General features: G+C 39.9%; 1 long non-coding RNA gene across 1 annotated transcript in view; it reads right to left on the bottom strand.

Annotated features, from left to right (window-relative positions):
* Nucleotides 1-4,336: 4,336 nt before the first annotated feature.
* The window catches only part of LOC142488602 (uncharacterized), a 41,975-nt gene continuing 31,759 nt past the window's right edge, over nt 4,337-14,552 (bottom strand). The window contains exons 2-3 of the long non-coding RNA XR_012799526.1: nt 7,601-7,760; nt 4,337-4,461 (exon numbers count right to left, since the gene is read on the bottom strand). This is a non-coding gene — a long non-coding RNA (uncharacterized LOC142488602). The remainder of the gene's footprint in view (nt 4,462-7,600; nt 7,761-14,552) is intronic.

The raw sequence follows: 14,552 nt of genomic DNA, 5'->3' as shown, positions 1-14,552 counted from the left end.
GTCCCAGGACACCTATAAGGAAATCTCTTATAGCACCCACACTACATGCTGATAGTGACAAGCTTGACACTGCAGCACAGCCAGCTGTCCAAGTGAGAATAAACTTGAAGTCCGGTGATTCCAAGACAAGCATTTTATAATAAAATCTTTCTGTAGATTGTGAAAAAAAAAATTATTGGGACATATTAACATTGGACAAACAATTTAAACCATTTATTAATGAAGCCCCCCACATACAGGAATGTATCTCCCAGTATGTTTAGATGGGTAAAGAGTCATAAGAAAAAAAATGTAACAAAAAAGTAATTTCAGATGTTTTAATTGTAAATGGTGTAAGTTTATTGAAATGGGTTCCCAATTTACAAGTGTAGTCACTGGTAAAAATAAATAAATACAAGATAACACATGATAGTAATATGTGACGTATATTTGTTGACATGTACATGTAAATTGCAGTATGTTAGACAAACTACGAAATAATAGAAATATAAAAATACTGAAACATAATGGGAAAAAGATACAGCCCATTCTGGATCAAAACATTTTATTGATCACCACAATTCAAACGTTTTCAAAAGATCTGATGTTACAAAGAACAGAAGTGATTCATAATCCACAGAGAGGGGGTGTATACTTGAATTACTGTGTCAAAGGCCTTCTGGATTTATGAGATGGCAACTAGAATAAAAACTATGGTCTCAACAAAGGATGGAATTTAAAACATTTGTTCAGAATTTGTATTACTGGGTTCAAATAATAAGCACTGTTAAAATATAAACATGTTTTTATAACTATTAAAATACGCAAAAAGTGTTTGGACAACATACAGTGGTCTCTGGGTCACTCGGCATGTGTGTAATTACTTTTTTTTTACTAAATAAATGTTTTGCATTTTGTTTATAAGCATCCGTGGCCCGTGCATTTCAGTGTATGCTGTTTAACTGGACTTTGTGTGCTTCCTCTCTACAGAATAGTATCCTGCTGAATGCATGGCCTGGTTCTGTGGAAAGCATTTATGTGTTTTATAGTTTGACTTTCTCATTTTTAATTGTATGTGTGCTTGCTGTATTAAATGTTTATATTGAATTGGCACTTCTGTCTTTGTGCATCCATCCAGTATACACAAAGTGGGAGAATAAAGTAGACAGAAACCTGTAACTTTGTTTTATCTTGTAGACATCAATGAATAACACTGCTGCATTCTTTCCAGAAGACTGAAGCAATAAATGAAACAATGCGTGAAAACAATGTGTCAGGCCTTCCAGCAAGCGGCGCCCTGCAAACTTTAGCTCAAGTACAGTACAATGATCGGAGCCAGGAAACAGTAGGAAGCTGCTGGCATGGAATTATATGTGTCATGAGTGCTTAATGCAGCTGTAATGTGAAAATGAAAACCACGCTGCATGCGTGTAGGCTGTTGAAAACCCTCTCTTTGATAATGCTAATGCTAATAACTATTTAAAATGACAAATAATTCTGCCATGAACTAGCAGTCTTTTGACTCTTTGCTCATTCTCTGGACAAAAAACTGTCATTATGCAACCTTTAATGTAACGTTCCAATTGCAATAGTTTGCTGTGCTGTACAATAGCAAGCTCTGTAGGCAGGTTACATTCTCATTCTAAATGCATACACATCATTTTTTGCATACTCAGGCGATGTGTACACAATAACGATATTACTTCTATCTGCCAAGATCATCTGACAAAAACACTTTCCTTCTAAGGCATATTTAAAAATCCCAGTGAACTTCTCATTAACAGTACAGATTTTTTGAAGGAGACTGAAGCTACTACAGGCACGTCTCCAGATGTAGTTATTTAACTATTGTATCCTTCATTACTGATTTTCAGGATGAATATGTTAATTTTACAAATTGGAATTAATACAGAAAAATAAAAAGAATCTATAAACAGAGCAAATAAATGAAATTGTAGAGCTTGTTTTATGTATGTCATATAAAGCACACAAAGTGTTTTTACTTTTGTCTTTTTGCTTAAATATTTCTCTGTAAAATATCCCACAAGTGTCTGATTGGGAAAAATAATGATGTTAAATATTGAATAATGGTTTTTGTTTATATCTTTTCTAACAACACTTTTATATGTCAGTTATAGTGGCAAATAAAAAGTTGCATAACAGTGAATTTAGAATATAAGCCATGTTTGAGAGGAGCATGAAGTAATAATAACCTAGTAAAACTTGTATTGGATAAAAATCTGATTATAGAAATATTGCCAAAAAGATGCATTCAGAGGTGAAGGGAGTTTTAATTCCATGTGTACAATAGTTTATTCAATCAATATAATATGTTCTCTCTTTTGTATTCTCCCGAAATAAACCCAGATCAATCTGACAAAAGGAAAAAAAATGTCCTAGGACTCAAAAAAGAAAATCCACATTGATGTTTTGGGGGATATGTTCCTAATCAGAAGTAAAAACAGTGTTTAAAGATGGTGTATGATCTTTTGTAGCTGCGGTTTGTATTTTCTAGAACTGCCAGATGATGATCCGCAACTACAGCGCTTCCGTCTCCGATTGGGGTGGTCACCTCGTGGGGTGTCCATCTCAAGGATAGTCTCTTCTGTTGGATGGTCTGGTCCCAGATCACCAAGAGCCAGGATGCCGCTGTGTCCTGGCTGAGTCTCTCACTACAAGCTACAGGGGCAGTATCCCTATCTATGGGCTTGTCCCTGTAGTAGCAACAAACTGAGGGAGTTGGGCCTAGCTGGGGCCTAACAGGGGTCTCTGGCCTAGTGCAGATGCCACAGGCACCTGCACACTCACACCCTACCCCTTCAGTATACAGCTTCCAACTCACTAACTGCCCTAACAGTCCTAACTGTCAGCTCAACTAACGTTCAATCTCCCCTCAGGAGATTCTAGCAGCTCTATTGGTTGCCTGGCAACACGTGGTCTGCAGCCTGAAGGTAAGAGTGAGACCTGGCTACATATAAAAACAGGCTCAAGACCTAAATTTTTACTCCGGCATTTAATTAATGAACTACAACCTGTCTGGCATTTAATAGCTACAATATCGCTGCATCCTGTATTGTATCTTTCCTTGTGTTTGGTCTCCTTTATAACCTTAAATGTTTTCTTCTTTTTTCCTTTTTGTAACTGTGAAGTGCTTAGAGACCCATTGGAAGAAAAGCGCAATATAAATAAAGTTATTATTTATTATTATATTGTTAATGGAAAGTTAGGGCCAACGTTTTGGGTCACTTATGGAACCACCCTTAAGGATCCTGAGGACATACCCATAAGGGGACAGATAAGAACAATTTTTAATAAGAGAAAATTGAAACTATGATAAATTGTGTGAACTAAGAATGCAAGCTGAATAAATGCAGCTATCATGTGTCATGTGGGGGAATAGCCATTTATGTCCAGGCTTCCAAACTGACCTGCTATAGCAGTCTGCCTATTCCTTCACAGCTGATCTCTGCCTTTAAATATCTAGCACCACCCAGCCCCCTTTAGTCTCTGAAACCACCAGAATTCACCACCTACCCCTCCTTCTCTTACACTCCTCATTAGTATGGCCATCACATGATCTGCCCTGAACATTCTAGAAAAAGTAGGAAAAGCCAAAGCTTCTAATTCATTCAACTGCCACCAAAATCTTAATTTTATCGCCTACATTTACAGGTAGCAAACTGATATGCCAAATACAAGAATGAATACTCCATTTTGTATACCATAAGTTAGTAGAAAGTGCTTACATTATTAAATTAAAAGAAGAATATACATATTTAAATTGGTGTAAATATAGCCACCAGGAAATGTAAAACATGTTAGATAACAGAATGTATCATCTGTGTAGGTGTTTAATGTTCTCGAGTTTTGTTACAAGTAATTTTCCTATTTTCATTTGTTATTACAAATATTTACAATGTTTCTTTTTAATATAGTAATAATGTTTGTGTCTGCAATACTGCCTCTGCTTAAACCCGCTAACATACCTACTGTATGGCTGTTTAAATAACTATGTAGCATTCCTGTACAGTTTTTCTTATTTACCTAGCTATGCAATCATGTGGGTTATTTTAAGTTTCTCCTGGGGTAGTGTGAACAATGGTTCCAATAAATAATGTTTTTGCTAAGTGCCAGTGTGGGTGTGAACTGTTATGTAGGATTAACTCTACTAAGAATAAGAGATTCCGCCCTAAATGTTAACTTTTGTGTAGTGATTTGCACGCAGTTTCCACAAAAACATGTTCAACCAGATAGAACTTTCTATATACAATATCTTTTTTTCTAAGTATGTATAATGTAACAAACATTAACTATGAAATTCATATCACTGAAACAAAACTATTACTTTTTTCCTTTATTTTCCTTTATTTTCCTTTATTTTCTCCAAACATATTCAATTTGCATCCGGTCCATGCTCTGCATCTCTACTGTACTTCTATTTTAGGCCGGTCTCCAGCAGCAACTTTGGGCCATAATAAGTGCCTAAGTTATGAAATAATAATAATATTGATTTCTTAATCAGGCTTGTGTTTTGCACCATTATTTTCCCGATTTTTATATGTATAGTAACTCCTTAATCCCCACCTTAATCCCCACATGTAGTGTAGCTTTGCAAAAGATATTAAATAAAATTGTGGTGGGTAAAAAGTGACAAAACCGCTCGACCCTACAGTGTACAGCAAATACAGTACAACTATCACTCAAGAGCACATTCACATCTCAGACAGGTCTGCAACCCTGCCTTTCCCCATTATCTCTTAGCCTACACTGCATCCACTGCAGCCAGGGATTGTGGGAAATGATAGTACATATTGTAATTCATCAAAGAAAGGTCCACCCATGTTATCATCTGTGGCTGGTACGCTTGGAATAATTCTTACAAATATGCAGGATTGTAGCAATTTCTGGACCTCACGAGAAAGAAGTTTTAATATGTTTTTACAAAGAATTTTTTTTTAATACTAAATAATTACATTTTTATTAAAAATCAATTTCGGTTTGCATATGATTATGTAACATGAGTTAGCTAAACACCAAAAGTCTTTATTTTTATATATAATATTTTGGATATAATAATATCTTAAATGTACAGACTGGTCATGCCTGCTGTAAAGTAGTGTGAAGCTTGAAGGACTTTTAGTATTTGTCAAGCTTAAAAACATATGCTCTGAGTATTTTAAAAGTGAGTAAACTACAGCCATTATTCAAGTTTATAAATACCTGAAATTGGATGGTATCTGAAATATCCAATTACATCATTTAATCAATTTACAGAGGTACAGATGTAACATACAGATATAGTTATACCCTACATGTCACTTGGAATGGGTGAACTGCGGCCCAAGTGCGGCCTGATTGCAGTCAAGTGCAGCGCAGAGGGAATTTCCATAAGGATTAACACAGTGGGGGTCTCTGCTTCTTAATGGGACTCCCACTGTGTTAATCTTACCGGGCCGCCACCAGTCTGGAAGAGCTGCGCAGAGAGAAATAGTCCCTCTCTCTGTCTCCCTGCACAGCTTTTACAGGCGATCGCACTGTTTTTATTTTTATTACATAGTTTGAAGCAGGGGGTCTCCGGAGCTCAACTGCATTACTTTTGGATCCGGTGACCCGATTCCCGAGGTACAGGCCTCCGTAGCGGGTGCCAATATCTCCTTCAAGTTTACATGTCCCGCGTCATGGTCCAGAAGATACCAGCACCCCATACTGGGGCCTTTACCTGGGGAAGCAGGGGTCACCGGATGTCAAAGTAATGCAGTTGAGGTCTGGAGACCCCCTGCTTCAATAGTATGTAATAAAAATAAAAACAGTGCGATCCTAGGGTATAGTGTATAGAGTTTCTGAAACCTCAAAGTTTTCACCTTCATGTAAATGGTGACATCCCAGTTGGAAGGAAGAATGCTATATATATCCTATGGTCATACAGTAAGTAGCAGTTGACATAAACTATATAGAGGTAATGGTGCTTGTCTCAAAGCAGGAAGCGGACCCCAACGCTGAGGTAGGTTACTGGATCACTGACCTGAACCGAGAGACAGAGTCCTGAATGAGGATAGCCGTGTTGGGGTTACAGGCTGTGGTTAAGGCACGCAGCAAAAGATCAGCGTCGGGGTCACAGACTGAAGACAAAGCAGGTTGCAACAAATCTGAGTCATTGTCGCAGGCTGTGGTTAAGGTCAAATGCAGGCAAACAGGACCAACGCTGGAGGCTGACAGGAACCTACAGGAAACCATGTTCTTGCAACTTCCTCTAGGAAGTCCAGCCTATTTATTGGCAGTTTTCCAATAGCCAAGATTACCACTGCATCCTCAGTGTGGGCAGAAGTGGAAGGTCTCAAGCATTGGAATTGGCACATGCGCACAAATTTGCAAGCAAACCGCGCCGAAGCATCACAGTTGAAAGTCTTCTAGCGGAGTGGTGAGAGGCTGGGCTTACTGTAAATTAGCAGATGCTGGGTTTCAGAGGTGGGTGAACAGTAGAGGTGTGAAGAAGTGTCAGGCTGCTATGCTCACATTTTCTATAAGATGTGGAACCGGAAATTGTTAAAATGTTAGCTTAATGTGTCATGAATACGGGACATTGTTTTTAGAGTCCAGAAGTTGGATATATGTTAATTCCAATGTTCATCTGCATTCTTAACATTTACTTTGAGAATTGATACATAGAAGTTAGATACTAAATGACCTGCTTGGGGAAAAATGCTCTCCCACATTTGTTCTTGTTTTAGTGTCTGATATAGTGAATCTGTTTGATTCATCCCGGTCTAAAGGGTCTGTTTGGTTTCTCTATCATAGTTCATATTGGTGCATTTTCAAAACTTTATAAGATATACCACATTTCTAAATTTGCAGATGAATGATCTTTTATATATTTTTTATTGATCTAATTGTTCTGAGCCATGGGCATAGTGGTTTATATACATATGTGTTTGCATGTTTTGCATTACTTTTGATTGCAGGGCTGGGTTCTTTGTATCTGTATTATTGTTGCATGTCCGTCTGTTTCTAATAAGCATGCTGGGGATCTTGTGAAGCTTGATTGTAGGCTTTATAGAGAGATCTGGATAACTAATTTACTTCACAATATACTTTTACTTGTAGTCTGTGTAGAGAGATGTAAAAAATTGTAATGCTCCAAAATGGTGATCCTGGCCAGGGTTAAAATAGATAGAAGTGTCCCAGAATTAGGACTTGGCATTAGAAGAGCATACCTCTGTGGCACTGTTTATACCCAGTTTCTCATAGTCTGGGGATGCATTGGGGTAGACTGTTATCTCTGTCCTGGCTCTCTCTGTGCTCTCCCTGGTTGGGTAGCCTTCTTTTCTTTCATTTTAGGTTCTGGAAGAGTTTTTACTTTAAAAATAAAACTGGACCTGAAACAACCCGTTACAGGGAAAGCTGAATAACTGAACAGGAAATGGAATATACCTATTTATAAAAAGCTATAACTCCTCCCTCATATTATCGTTAACCGACGATTGCAAATTCTGTTTTTCTAAAGTTTAAAGCGGCAATCCAAGCCAGTTTTCCCCCTTCATTTTTATTACTTTGGATTGAAGAGCCTCATAACTGAACCCCAGTAATTTAATCGCCGGGACCCCCTGCTTTGGGTGATGCTTACCTCCAAAGTGGGCGCCGATAGCCGTTCCGGCTCACATCCAGGGTTCACATTATGGCTGCTTTTCAAATCTCCTGAATCCTGCGGGCTGGAAGGAATCCGTGGTCACATGGGGAAACTTCCTATTGGCCCACGTGACGCTCGAGCTTTAAACTGCAGAAAACTGGAGAAAGAAACCTTTTGAAGGTAAGTATCTCTGGAAGCAAGGGGACCATGGAACCGAAATTAACGGGTTTCAACTGCAGAGACCCCTTGCTTCAATCCTGTATATTATTATTATAATTTTTTTTTTTAAATAGCTCCTTTAAATTAATGGGTCGTAAATCGTCAATCCCTCCTAGTTCCAAAGTGAATTAATGCCGGTGACATGTTAAAGGAACAGCATCTAGGTGACTGGTGCCTTGTTACTCAAATCTGACATATAAGTATTTCAATTACGTTCTTAAAGTTAGTTTGTAAATAAGATGAGCTGAGATTTGTGAGGGGTTTAATTTCCTGCCGCTGCTTTCTTATGTGGATTTGCAATCTCACTCCTTAATAAATAACCTGCGAATGTGTAATTTTGCAAGTTGTTTGCATCATTTGCATACAGTACAAAATCTGCATACGGCATGGAAATGAACCAGCAGAAAAAAAATCAGTTAAAAAACCCAGGGCTTTTATTTTGCATGTTTTGGATATGTGATAAATTTGTGACAAATACAGTGACGTACAGTACAGTATTTACGTGTGAAAGGGTAATTTTCACGTGGAAATGTGATTAGCTCAGTTTAATGAACTAGCCTCCTGGTCTGTGCCAGAGACTCCAAAGGCAATAGAAAAAAATTAGTCGTTCGCATTTAGATTTTTTTTTTCGTGATTAGTCGAATTCTAATTCTTAAAATAAACAATAAATGCTAGATAGATATTAAAATGAGACAACATAACAATAGTTTGTGATGTAGGGACATACATTTACTAAGCAATATTATTCCACAAGACACATTCCAGCAGTGGATGGCATTAATGTCTTAAGGTGTTTCCTGGCACCGGAAAGTGTCTTGTCTTGTTCTTACTTACTGATACAGAATGAAAAGTGTTTATTGAGCGTTGACTAGATATACAAAACAAGCCTGCCTAGATCACCTTTACAAACGCTAGTGTGAATGTGTTAGTGTACTTTTCTTTACTCTACTACTTTTTTTTATATTTCATTTCTTGATATTGGTAAAATAACAGGAGACAACAAGAGGATTTAAGTGTAATTTGAAAAGGTTCCCATAAGTGTTAAGTGTCACAACCCTGTGTGATAATTGCACAATTAGCTTCTGATTGGGGAAGCTAAACTTAAACGTAAACAAATGCAGACCATTTGCAGAAGTAGATAAATCACGCTAATGAATGGAATGCTGTTGAATTCCATAGTGACTTCTGTAACAACATACACTCTATTCTCAGTAATACATATTTCATTTGTAAGACTACACTAAAACATGGATGAAAAGATTTGCTACATAAGAGAGCTGAATGAGGATCAAGTTAAAGGTCCCTTTTTATGAGTAATAGTAATATAATAAGATGTTTTTATTCCAAGACAGCTCACCACGTATTTGGAAACTATGAAATGCTTTGTATATAAGTACGGAGGCCTTAAAACAGACTGATCTGGTGTGGCCAGTGTAACCCTGGTTCCTATCGAACACAGATCACTACCATGTGCTGTATAACCTGTAGGCTCACAGGGCCTAAGCCTCTGCCACGGAGAGCCTGGGGTATTCACAATACGTGTTAAATTGGTGCAGCGCCTCCACCTGCGATAGCTTCCGCCCTAGGGGAAGTGGGTCTTCGCAGGAACTTATGTACATGAAATACACACCCACAGCAATACCTTAACCAATAAGCTTTACTTATAGCAACTGTCAGCGTAATCAACAGGTGCCCCCCTTCCTAGAGGCACTACTAACAGCGTCCTGTGAACGCTCACTCTACCTCTCCCTTCACCGGGTGATCCCACCCCGTGTCCAGTTCCCTCCTGAGATACGTTCCCCACCTCCACGTGAGTCAATGAATGTATGAGTGTGTGACTGCGAAGCCACCATGTCCCGGAGTGAATAATGGTACCGTTGGTGCACTTGAAGTTTACCTGCGGGGCACTCCTGTACCCGGTGCTGCAACTGTCTTCACAAAGGATCGGCATGGGCATAGATGATGTCACCCGTAGGTGTCCGGGGCGATCCCACCCAGACACGCAGCTACTTGGCAGCGGGGCCTGGTCCCAAGCCTCCCGCTGATTTAGAACTGTCCCGTAACTATCGTCGCACAGTAAGGGGATCAGGAGCCTGACTATGGCCAGTCCCTAGCTCCGCTGCACTCTACTGGGGCTCAGGGCCTATCTGGGCCTGGGGCATGCGGCCTAGGTAGGGGGCGGCTGCCTCCCTACTCCGGAGCTCCTTCTCCTTCCTCAACCAGCTAGCTCTGACTCCTCGTGCGCGCCACCACTTCCTATCCTCCCTAAACTCGTACCTCATTGGTCCAGCCGTGTCACGGGGGGCCGCGGGGACTGCTGGGACCCGACGTCCCGTAACTCCCCTCCTCCCTGAGCTCTCCTCCTTCGCGGGTTTCTGACACCCTGCCCTGCGCATGCGCAACCTCCAGCCGGACCAGGTATGCGCCAGCGCCACATTTAACATGGCAGCTCCCTAACGTGGAACCTCCGTTATTGGAGCGTTCCCTAGGTGCAACACCCCCCTCCCGTAACATCAAAAAAAGGGTGAATGGGGGTCCCGGCTACACCAGTTTTCACATTTTCTTTCACAGCAGGCAGTCTTGAAAAAAAGTACCAACCCATACATTAGTTTTTTTTAATCAGATTTCATTGCTTTCTCTATTTCTTGAAAAACTGGAAGAACTCATCCGTATATGTACACATTAAAACTGCATTGAATTATCTGAGAGTAAAAAATTGTGGGTTAACATTGGCAGGAAGAGAGGTCCAGAAAATTGTGGTGTAAAAGCGAGTGAGAGACTGGAAGCACAGCATATAAAATGCTATGGAAACGTAGGGCAGAGAGGATAAAACTTTGTGCAGAGCTCAGGAAATGAGTAGGTGTATAACAGGTGATTACATTTGAAATGTAAGGAGGGGCAGAAGAGTGTCGAGCTTTAAAGAAGAACAGTAGCATTTTGTATTTAATGCAACATTTTTATGAGAAGCCAGCCACATGAATTAACGAGGAGTAAATCAGAGATTTGTATAGGTGCTAGTGAGACTGTTCTATTACAAGCATTGTGAATAGATAGAAGTGGAGGAGGAGAGGAGATTAGGGGGAGGCCAGTAATACATGTGTTACTATGTGCAAGAGAGGATAAGTGCATGCATTGGGGTTCTAATCAAAACTCCCTTTGGCTGAATTTAGTGGAAGAATAATATATACTTTCCTAAACACACGCTTTATATAATACATGCATGTGAATTTACAGAGGTATATGTCACTTTTAGGTATGACCTAACTACTGTGTCATTAAATCCCTCAGTTAACTATAACAGAGCTCTGTGGATAGGCGTTGCTAGGGGGACACCACTTTTACATCAATAACGACCATTGTGCAATGCCCTTTCCAGACAAAAATAGCATTTAACATTGCGTTAGTGAGCTCTGAAGATAGTAACTGTCAGAACTTAATGAGGGGTTAATTTAGGCTTTTGTAAAGTCAATAACATACCTCTGTAGATCTGGACCAAAGAGGATACAATCCATGACCAAAATAGGCTTTTTCGCATCACGATTAGCAGAATGCTGCCATTCAATGGGAGTGATTCACTGTTAAGGCACTTAATGAGACGTTAACTTAATTTAAGGTCGTGTTAATGCCAATGCAGTATTTACTAAGATCATTAATGTAACGTTAACTTGCTTCAGAGCTTCATGATTAAGGCCGCGTTTATAGTGCCGGTGACGCAACGTCGCCCAAAAACAAATGCATTGCCGTCGCCATGTGCACTTATAGTAAGCGCGACGGCGACAATGCGACGGAGCGACGGCGCGAAAACTGGTAGCCGGCAACATTTGATTTTTCAAGGGCTGTCGCCTCATGTGACAACCCTTGAACTAATCAAGTGTCAGGAAACCCGCGACGCCGCCGCCCGGCGAAATATAACTTTCGCCTATGGTGACGGCGACGGGTGACGTAACCCGTCGTGTCGCCGTCGACGGCACTATAGGCGCGGCCTAAGGCCCTTCGGCTTAGAGTTACTAAGCTCCGCATTTAACGTGGCGTGAACCTCGTTAACACTCTTTAATTATACCACAGTAATCATAAGAGCAAATAGCGGGATGTTACCCAGGATTTACTCCTGTTAAAAGCACGGTGTTGGAACAACCACTGTTATTGTAAATGCTATGCAAATGAGCAAATTATAACCTAAATAATATTCGGCCAATATTCACTAACCTCTGTTAAGGTTAACATAAAAAATCATGTATCATTATTTAGGTCATACTGTAACTAACTCTGGCGTTACTCCTGTCGGGTCGGTTCTTCTTTATGTAAAATAAACAATATTTTGTACTGAAAATACAGCGCACAGTGCCTGGAGACCTTTTCAACTACTGTATATCAATTCATGACAGGTGGCTGCTTGTCTCTCTGGACGCCCCCGGTAACCTCTTTCTTATACAGTATATCATTGTTGTTTTTGAATAACTTTTGGTGTGCATTACCTTTACCTTTTGGTGGACTGAATTGTTAGTCCTGTCTAGACACTGCAATTGTGATTTTCGAGATAAGCGAGATACCTGGGAAAGATGCTAATTTAAATATGTAAAATACATTAAAATGATTCAAATGTACACGTTTCCCACGCACATCCGGTGTGTTCACAGGTTTCTCATCACATTGAGGTATATTCAGGTGTAGCAAGACTTAACGTCTTTGGTGTCCCGGTCACTCGACCACGCTGGTTGTGGCACCGGAGGATTAACGCTGTAGCTGCAGGGGGTCCCATGCAGAAGCATGGACCCCCCCCCCCCCCCGGAGTGCAATCACAGCCAACGCTGTGCCAAGCACCATGGACTTTTGCTTGTTCCTCCACAGCACTTGGGACAGTAAGTAGGTCTTACCACATCTGTAAGTCAATGGCCCCTCTCGCTCTCTGATAAAATCCCATCTGTTTCTGTCTTAGGTAATGTCACGTTATATTTATCCTGATTTACAAAAGGTTTTGGTAGGGTATTGTGGCAGGTTTTCCCACTTGGCCCAAAAGGCCTGGGCTTAGGGTGCCAAATTTGAGCGCGGCATACACCTGCGCTTGTCGCTCGCATATGGGCAATTGGCGCTTGTGAGCCACTCATGCACATGTGTGATGGGCGCATGCCAATTGTGCCTGTGCAGCTGGCAACGTGATGTCACACGGCATTATGTTGCCATGGCAAGGGGGCTGCGTGGCGTCAAATGAAGCTGAAGGCAGAGGGCGGCACCAGGTCAGTGCCTAAGTGTGATATTTATCACTATTATTTATGGTCTTAACTGTAGCTACTCCCACCAGGTCCTCCCGTGAATGCTATCTATTCAGCGAACTACCACATTAAAGGGACTAAGTGGGTCTATGACATAAGACATCTTATACACTATTCACTTGTCTTGGGATTTAGCACATCTTAGTAAATATAGCCTTAAATTCAAACACACGTGAGCTCAAATAACAAAGCTCTCAGCGTCTTCCAGTAACAGGAAGCCCTGGAAAACAAGCACTCAGCAGCTCCATTGCCTGCCTCTACCCTACCTTCTTCTTCCAGATTACACTCACACCAGCAATACCTATTTCTAAGTTTCTTGCCTCATGCTTTTCTGAAAGATTCATGAATAATAATTCAACTGTTACTTGAAAATGTGACTATAAAAACACACTTTTTTTCATTTTTTAACATTTTGATTTTATATATCGAACCAGAAGGTTCCCCATCATAAGAAGAGACATCATGTTCTGCAGGCTTTTATCTACCTGTAAATTCCCCGAATATTGCCTCCATTAATCTGCGACATATTAAGTTATTAACATGTCCCCACAATATTGAAACTGTGTTATGTAGTGAAATCCTAATGTCATCAAGTGAAACATTGTAAGTCATGTGGTTGGCATTAACATCTATAACCTCAGCTTTGAGTTTCTTATCAATGCTGCAGTTTTGCAGTAGTTTTGTCTTTCACTAGTTACTCTAAAAAATGCCTTAAAGTATCTAACTAAGGTTTTTATCTCATATCTTCATAACACTCATTCCTTTCATCAGGCCTTCAACATCAAATATTTTAATCATCTAATGTAAAATCAAGAGCATAGTTACTTATTTATAGTCCCTAATTCTGAAGTTTAGTTCATTTATTCAAAACAAAACTCTTCGATCCTGGAATCAATACTACATCAACAGCTGCTATCCATCTTGCATTTAGTGGTTTACATCTTTGTAAAATATTTGTAAAATATTGTTTTCAATAGAGTCAAAGAAAATGCAAACTATCACTTCAAGAGTCTTATTCTAAGACTGGCAGACTTTAACTAAACTTTGATGTCTGAATGGTGCTAGGTAAAAATGTTAGATGACATAACACATTTGTATAAACTTCTAAGTATCTTTTAACCACCAAAACATGCATCTCTACACCCGGTGGCGGATTTAAAAAAAAATTAAGTAAAATGCACAGTGTGTTAGAAATATCCTTGATCGTAAATGCACAGGGGAAAATACTGTATCAATAGGAAGTATCAGTGGTTAAATATGAACCCCCTCCCAGGCATTTCATCCAGAGCAAAGGTACTGTGATGCCACGGTACCGGGGGAAGCGGAGGAAAACTACGCCAGGAGCAGCAGGAGTAGTTCGTGCTACACCGTCGGTTCTATGAGGAAAAGCAAGGGTGAACAAACTGTGTATGTTTTTCATATTTTTATAGTTTTATTGTGTATGTCCTGTCCATTGTTCA

Source organism: Ascaphus truei, chromosome 2 (genome assembly GCF_040206685.1).
Source record: "Ascaphus truei isolate aAscTru1 chromosome 2, aAscTru1.hap1, whole genome shotgun sequence".
Classification (NCBI taxonomy): Eukaryota; Metazoa; Chordata; class Amphibia; order Anura; family Ascaphidae; genus Ascaphus; species Ascaphus truei.
Note: the sequence above shows the minus strand (reverse complement) of the source record. Positions and strands in the feature narration are given on the sequence as shown.